At 39.6% G+C, this 8,893-nt stretch overlaps 1 non-coding gene across 1 annotated transcript; it reads right to left on the reverse strand.

Annotated features, from left to right (window-relative positions):
* Positions 1-7,855: 7,855 nt before the first annotated feature.
* Positions 7,856-7,961, reverse strand: LOC119474174. The gene has a single exon (XR_005203465.1). It is a non-coding gene; the product is annotated as a U6 spliceosomal RNA (small nuclear RNA).
* Positions 7,962-8,893: the final 932 nt, after the last annotated feature.

The following is an 8,893-nucleotide window of genomic DNA, read 5'->3' on the forward strand; positions in this document are numbered from 1 at the left end:
CTGACTCAGGTTACCTTGTAGAGCATGGAAAAACAGGCTGCTTCCCCAGGTGGAGGAAAAATCTTAGTACAGTTGTGCTCTCTGTGGTTCTTTTTTCTCTCCAATCCTCTCAAATCCTATTTCTCACTCCTGTTCCTTCTAGGGACATGACAAACAAGTTATGAATGTATTTTCAAGGTGATTATCGTAGAAATGCTTCCCATGGCTTGTTTCTTTTTGAAAAAGGGCAGTAAATTCTTATCCTTTCTATATTTTCCTCTTTGCATTTTTACTCTTGCCCAAAATAAGAATTTAGGTACGCTTAATGAACAAAGGAAATATCAATTCATTTTAAAATGAACATTGTCAGAGTATCCAACTGTGAGTGCTGGGGTTTATTATCTTGTCCTGAAAGACTTCTGAATTTCAGTAGGCTAGCGACTCCCGCGCCGCTAAATCTTTTTAGATTAGAAAACATTGTTCTCAAGAGATAACTTCAGGAAAGAGATCATTTGCTGACATTTATTTGAGTTCTGTGTAACATTTATTTGAGACCTTTATGTTGCTTTTATAGCTGCTATATAGGTTATAGATTTAGGTTGAAGACCATCTATCCATCCTTCCAAGTTATAAAGTACCTACTTTATTAAGAATATTATCTTAAACTTCACATGTGGAACTTGATTGACAGTCTTGGGTAAATTTAATTAAATGTCACAAATATTTATGGAATTCCAAATATAAAGAGGAAGTAGGGCTGGTGATGTAGAGATGAGATCTTTGCCTTCAAGGAGGTTAACACCCAGGTAGTAAGCATAAGACAAGAACAAAAATGACTGTAAGAAAGTCATCTTATTCCTTCTAAGAGAAGGAAAAAAATGCAAAAAGAGAAATATGAAGGAAGCCCTTGAAGGGTTCAAAGGAGGGAATGTGCATGTCAGGTTGGGAAAATCAGTATGATCTCCACAGTTTGGGATGGGCCCTGGGGGAAGCGTGATATTTTGATGGTATCATATGGAAGAAAGGTCTTCCAGTGACAGAAACAGCATGAGCAAAGCATGGAAGTAGGAAAGTACAGGGTGTATTTGGGAATCCAGAACTCAGTTCCGATTGGCAGGAAGAAAACGGAGTAGGTGGTTGTGAACATAGCACTTTCCAGAGAGTAATGAATATACCTGTGACCATTAGGTGAATTTTGACTTTCAGGGGAACTAAGGAGAAAACTCCTTTCCCTCAAAGATGTTTTGAAGGAGGGGAAGAAGGGAACTAGCTGATACATTGCTTCAATTATGTCAAACTTGATTTGACAAAGAGATGTCTTTATTGTATCTTGACCTTTCTCCTTTTATCTAGAACCTTGCTATCAAGAACCCACTATGCAGGAGGGACACAGAAATCCCTCTGCACACCTCTTGCCCTCATTTCCTTCAGCCAACCCTCTGCTGTTCTTCAAACATATGCTTCTAGCTTCCTTACAGATTAATCTAGCAAGAATTTTAATACTTGATAATGCTTTAATGTGTGATTTGACCTAGTGATATTTGCATTTTTATAGCCAATAGTTCCATTTTTATAGCCAATAATTCCTTATCCAAGGTTTTTTCTTTTCTTTTTTTTTTTTTTTTTTTGTCTCTAGTATTTTTTTTTTTTTTTTTTTTTTTTTGTCTCTAGTAGTATAATTTCCAGATACTGACAACATACTGGTGGGGATTCAGGACCAGAATGGGCTTTGAAGTCAGAATCACCTGGGGTAAAATCTGACCTCCCGTCGATAAACTTAAGAGTCGTTTGACTGATGATATGGTTATGGTGATACAATGATGCTTACTTCCTTGGATTGTTATAGCATTTGTAACTTGCACACTGAAGGCCTTAATACATTCTGGTTTCCTTTCCCCTTCTTCCTTTCCTTTCTCTCCATAAACATTATAGGTGACAGTAGTGTCTCCTTAGTCATGGGTAAACTATCCAACTTATTTTGCAGTAAACTACCATACTTCTCTTAAAGCAAGAGGAAAATCCCTGAAAATTTATATTCTTGCCCCAGGTCATTTTCATATATCCTCTCAACCTACAAATGTTTCTGCAGTTCAACCCCTTGGCATCTCACTCACTCTGAAACCTAAAGGCACCTTGATAATATCTATCTTGCGTGTTTTCCTGAGTGGTGGTTATTTGTACATTTATTCCATCTCACTTCTTGACTGGAGGTTCTAGACTGTAAACGTTCCTTAAAGGCATCTTTTCATTTCCTGTGGTATCTAACACAATGCTTTTTACTTATTAAATCTTAGGATTGAATTAAATTGATCTAATAGTGCCTTGGTAATGGTCACATGTAAATGGTAGCCAAGTCTAGCTCCCACTTTTCTATGATATTGAGCAAAGTTAACCGCCACTCAATTACTATTTACCAATAAACTACAAAATGTTTTCAGTGCGTCTAGAAGTATTAGACCCTAACAGAATTCATGGATTGATGTCCACTACCTCTAAGAGCCAATACAAAATGATTACTGTGGAATGCAAAGCTTCTCTGTCAGTTTCCTCACACTCCCCACCACTGAGTACTTATTGCACTTCAGCCTACGCCCTGTGATTCAACCAGGCAAATTGGATAGATGTAAACCCTTTCACAAAAGTAGATAAAAATATACATTGTCAGCTGACATAACAGGTGGCTTTCTTTTACCACCTAGAATTCTGTAAAAAGTGTTGACACGGTCTCCCACATAAGGTCACAGCCTAATCTGGGAAACAGTTTTGAACCTACCCCTGTACAATTATGACTCTCAGTACAACAGATCTGTTTCTCTCCCTGATGTTAATTCATGATTTAAATTAAACTTAATTTGCATTTATCAATAGTATTGCATGCTTATCTGCTGGTTGCTTGTGGACCCCTGCCTTCTGAAGACAAAGGCTAATGATGAATTCTGATTAAACAGTTTCTTAGCACTAGTATTCTCGTAGTCCAGCCATCTCATTTTGTAGAGGAGAATGTTGAACATTCTCAGGTAGACACCAGTTTCTTGGCCTTATTTTTTTTTATTTTTTATTTTTTTTGAGACAGTCTCACTCTGCCACCCAGGCTGGAGTGCAGTGGTGTGATCTCCACTCACTACAACTTCTGTCTCCTGGGTTCAAGCGATACTTCTGCCTCAGCCTCCTGAGTAGCTGGGACTATAGGCTTGTGCCACCATGCCTAGTTAATTTTTATAGTTTTAGTAGAGACAGGGTTTCACCATGTTGGCCAGGGCCATTCTTGAACTCCTGACCTCAGGTGATCCGCCTGCCCCAGCCTCCCATAGTGCTGAGATTACAGGTATGAACCATCATGCCCAGCCCTCTTGGCCTTATCTTGATACCCTTTAAAACACAAATTTTATTCATAGATCTTATGTTAGCATTCAATGTTGAGCTTGAAAATACAGAAGTAGAATATTTTTCAATGACTTCCAGAAAAGGAAACACAGATGAAGTAAAATTTATTGCCGTTTGAAACCACAAAAATCATAAATACCTTAAATGAAACATCAAGTCAGAAAGGTTAATTTAGACAGGGTTCTGAGAGGCAATCAGTATGCTATACACATATTTCAGCAATAATAGAAGAAGTGGGATTGCAGATAGCAAGGGAATTCCACAGTATAAGCACTGGGCAATTCTTTTTTCTTTTTCTCTCATTTAGAAAATATAAGGGAGTTGATTTTCAGTATTTTTTTCAGATCAATTGATATATTAAAAATCAATTTAGCAAAATTAAGTATTTAAAATATAAAAAAGTATTTAAAAAATCTATGAGTGCAACTAAGATAAAGATACATGAGTTATTTGCCTGATATAGCACTTTCTCTATAATTTTAGTACCTTTGCTAAATGTATAAGTACTTAAATGATGTTGGCCCATTGATAGAAGCAATAGCTATGATTTAATCCAAGTCTTATAGCTTAATAAATTTTTTAAAATCACCCAGATCTACCTACCTGTGTCGATAGACTTTTTACAAAGGAATATGTAGTTAAATAACATTTTTGAGCACCCAGAATTCTGCAGTGTTAGAATAGAGAATTTAATAATGTAGATACATAGTTTGCTCCCAGGAAAAGAGAAGAATAATAAGTACCTATGCATGTAGAGTGGTCAGTGGGTATAAATGAACTTGAATTCATTAATGTGATGATTTGACATCAAAAACAGGGAAAAATCTGATCTAGTGAAGTTCGGGATGGTGGTTATTTCTGTGTGCATAAAGGAATGGGGCTTGGGGTTTGACCTGGGTAGGCACTCTTTGGTTCTTGGACAGTATTTTATTCCTAGCCCCAGCCTCTCAGTCCTGAATAGATCACCATTCAAAAATACAGGTTCCTGTAGTGCCGTAATTTCAAGGAAATTCTTTGGGGGCACCAATGAGTCTCCAGATCAGAATGAAACATGTTGCAGCGAATTTATTCCATGAACTTAATGTTTTGTGAAATGTATAGATGATCTACCTCTACATAGCTCAATTCATCCCATCTTCCACTTCAGTATCCCCATGTACTGAGCCTGTAACAATGATCTTTCGTTCTATTGAAGGAGGAACAGAAGCTCAGAGTTCCTGATTTCTTTATTACTCAGTTGCTGCTCCTTGGGTTTGCCCTTTAAATATCCAGGTGATGTTTTATCACCATGATATTTTTGCTGAGTATCTTATTTTAAAAAAGGGAAGTGGAATGTGCCCCAAGGCCTCATTGGGGATGGGAAGAAGTGGGACTCTCCTTTCATATTTGAACATTTCCATTTCCAGCAGCCCCATGGAATCACCCTGAGAGACTTAAATGGCTACTTGTGTTCCCTTGATAAGTGAGGGATCTGAAAGAGCTGCTAGGTAACCCAATGAATATTTGCAACTTTTATGGGAAATAACTATAGAGAACGACTATCAATAGGTATGTAGGTAGATGAACATCTGGACATTGATTCTGAAACAGTTGAAAAATCAAAGGATGATTTAGCTTAATAGTGCCTTGATTTTACAAGAGATTTTAATGTTCACAATTAAACCGGCTGTGCCAGATTTCACTGAAGCCCATTTATTGGGCATTGGCTGTAGCCTTCCCAGCAGGCATTCCAGTGCTCTTTCAGCATCTTTCAGATGGGGCTACAGGTGCAGCTCAGCCTCTTGGAAGGTCCTGTTCTTTCACAGCTGCCAGTGGGAGACCTGATTGTAATTATAGTTTTCATGATGCAATGTATTTAAAAGCTAAAACTAGGCTGCAGTTGTTGGCCTAATGCCTGAAGAACCATGGCTCTTAGGAGCTTACAGAGTTTCCTGAGGAGTCGCTTGGTCCTGAAGCCAGGTTCGTTTAAGAAATGGAGTTAGACAGTTGAGCCTAGTTTGTGGGCTGATTATGTTCTTTCTAGTCGGTAGTCTGTATCCAAGTCTGTCTCTAGCTCTGAATCTCTTCATTTTATTGACCTAGAGCCTGAGTTCAGTAATGAAACTATAAAAATTTTTGGTTTACTTCTGCAGTGGATCTATGGAGAACTGTTATTAGATAGGATTTGATATTAAAATGAAAACTTGTTAGAAGGAAAAATCTGTTTGAGGAAGTCATTCTCAATCTGTCAGAAAAGATGAAACAAAGATTTAAATATTTTTACTTTCCTTGGAGCCAACCTTAATTAAGATACACTTGATTTTAGTCCTTCTCCCTTAACCCTATTTTCTGGCCAGCTTGCAAGTTATAAGCAATTTCTGCTGTCGAACACAACTTTTGCAAGGGTCTTATTCTACATTGCCACAGGAAAGTGTGTTCAAAAATATTTGTAGAGTGAGGTATGTGTGTGACAGAGACAGATTGAAGTAGTGCAGTTGTGTACATCGGTGTGTGTTTGAAGTGTGTATAAGTTAGAGGTTGGTAAACTAGGGTCAGTCAACCAAATTTGGCTAGCTGCCAGTTTTTGTATGACTTGTGAAATAAGAAGGGTGATGTAGTTTGGATCTGTGTCTCCAGCCAAATCTCATGTTGAAATGCAATTCTCAATGTTGGAGGTGGGGCATGGGGAGGTGAATGAATCATGGGGAGGTGAATGAATGAACAGTTTCTCATGGTTTAACATCATCCCTCCTTCGTACTGTCATCACGATAGTGAGTTCTCATGAGATTTGGTTGTTTAAAAGTGTGTGGCACCTACCCCCTCTCTCTTGCTCCAGCTTTGGCCCTGTAAGATGTGCCTGCTTCCCTTTCACCTTCTGCCCTGATAGTAAGTTTCTTGAGTTCTCCCCAGAAGCAGAACCCACTGTACTTCCTGCCCAGCCTGTAGAACAGTAAGCCAATCAAACATCTTTTCTTTATAAATTACCCAGTCTCACTTATTTCTTTATAGCATGGAGAATAGACTAATACAAAAAATTGGTACTGAGAGTGGAGTATTGATATAAAAATACCCAAAAATGTGGTAGCAGCCTTGGAACTGGATAAGGGGCTTTTCAGAAGAAGCCCTCCAAACTGTTTCAACATCTTCTGTTACCCAGTTTAACAAGTCTCAGGAAGATGAGGGAAAGTTTGGACTTCTTAGAGATTTGTTGAATGGCTGTGACCCAACTCATAGTGATATGGACAGAGATGGCCAAACTGATGAGGTATCAGATGGGTGTGAGGAACTTACTGGGAACTGGAGCAAAGGTCATTTTTGTTATGCTTTAGCAAAGTACTTTGAGGCATTGTGCCCCTGCCCTGGGCATCTGTGAAACTTTGAACTTGAGAATGATGATTCAGGGAATCTTGCAGAAGAAATTTCTATGCAGCAAAGCATTCAAGATGTAGCCTGGCTGCTTCTAATATCCTGTGTTCATATGTGTGAGCAAAGAAATTATATCAAATGGGAACTTAACATAATATTTAAAAGGGAAGCAGAGCATAAAAGTTTGGAAAATTTGCAACCTGGTCATGTGGTAGAAAAGAAAAGCCCATTTTCAGGGGAGGGATTCAAGCAGGCTGTAGAAATTTGCATAGATAAAGAGGAGCCAAATGCTAATAGCCAAGACAATGGGGAGAAGGCCTCAAAGGCATTCATGGCACCCCCTCCCATTACAGACCCAGAGACCTAGGAGGGAAGAATGGTTTGCTGGGCTAGGCCCAGGACCCCACTGCCATTCACAGCGTTGGGACACTGCTCCCTACATCCCAGCTGCTCCAGTTCCAGCCATGGCTCAAAGGGGTCCAGGTACAGCTTGAGACACTGCTTCAGAGCTTCCAGTCATGTGCCTTTGTGGCTTCCTCATGGTGTTAAGCCTGCAGGTACACTGAGTGTAAGATTTGAGGCTTGAGAGCCTCCCCCTAGATTTCAGAGGATGTATGGAAAAGCCTGGATGTCCAGGCAGATGCCTGCTGCAGGGACAGAGCCCTCATGGAAACCCTCTACTAGAGCAGCACAGAGGGCAAATGGGGGGTTGGACCCCCCACACAGAGTTCTTACTGGGGCACTGACTAGCATTGCTGTGAGAAGAGGGTCACTGTCCTCTAGACCCCAGAATGGTAGATCCACCAGCAACTTGGACCCTGCACCTGGAAAAGCTGCAGGTGCTCACTGCCAGCCCTTGAGAGCAACTATGGAGACTGAACCCTGCAAAGCCACAGGAGTGGAGCTGCCCAAGGAAGGCCTGGGCACCTCTTGCACCAGTGTGCCCTGGATATGAGGCATGGAGTCAAAGGAGATTATTTGAGAACTTCAAGATTCAGTGATTGCCCTGCTGGGTTTCAGACTTGCATGGGGCCTGTACCCCTTTTTTTTAGTTAATTTCTCCCTTTTGGAATGGGAGCATTTACCCAATGCCTCTACCTCAATTGTATCTTGGAAAAAATTAACTTGTTTTTGTTGTCATTGGTTTTAAATATGAAACGCTTCAAGAATTTTGTCTCATCCTTGCAGAGGGGCCATGCTAATCCTCTCTGGATCCTTCCAGTTTTAGTGTATGTGCTGCTAAATTGGGCACACTAAGTTGTTTTTTTATTTTTCAGGCTCTTAGGCAGAAGGAACTAGCCTTGTCTCTGGTGAGACTTTGGACTGTGGTCTTGAGTTAATGCTGGAATGAGTTAAGACTTTGGAGGACTGCTGGGAAGGCATAATTCTATTTTGAAATGTGAGAAAAACATGAGATTTGGGCAGGGACACGGGCAGATTGATATGGTTTGGATCTGTGTACCCATCCAAATCTCATACTGATACGTAATTCCTGTGCTGGAGGTGGGACCTGGTAGAAGGTGACTGGAATATCATGGGGGTGGTTTCTCTTAGTTTAACATCATCCCCCTTGGTGCTGTCATCACGATAGTGAGTTCTCATGATATCTGGTTGTTTAAAAGTGTGTGGCCCCTTGTGTCTTTCTTTCTTCCTCCTGCTCCGGCCAAGTCAGACGTGCATACCCTTTGCCTTCTGCCATGATTATAAGTTTCCTGAGGCCTCTCCGAAGCAGATGCTGCTGTGGTTCTTGTACAGCCTGTAGAACCATGAGCCAATTAAACCTCTTTTCTTTATAAATTACCCAGTCTCAGTCATTTCTTTATAGCAATGAAAGAATGGACTAAGACAAAGGGTTTTTACACTATTAAATGGTTATATAAATCCTTTCATAATATCTTTAATTTTTCTTCTTGGTTCACAGATCCTAAAATATTTACTAAGTGGCCTTCCAGAAAAAGTTACTAACCCTTGGTCTAAGGAATGATACTGCAACATCTCTCCATATTTTGATTATAAGAGATAATACATTACTTTTTGTTAAACTCTTTTAAATTACTCTTCCCCGTAATCAAAACTAGTGTATCTTAATAGAAATGTCTTATGTTTTTGAAGTCTTTTCATGGAGTGAAGAAAGTATAAAAGATTTTCTGCAAAATTTTAAATCAACCAGTAGTCATTACAATA

Source organism: Cebus imitator, unplaced genomic scaffold (assembly GCF_001604975.1).
Source record: "Cebus imitator isolate Cc_AM_T3 unplaced genomic scaffold, Cebus_imitator-1.0 Scaffold10, whole genome shotgun sequence".
In the NCBI taxonomy this organism is placed as follows: domain Eukaryota; kingdom Metazoa; phylum Chordata; class Mammalia; order Primates; family Cebidae; genus Cebus; species Cebus imitator.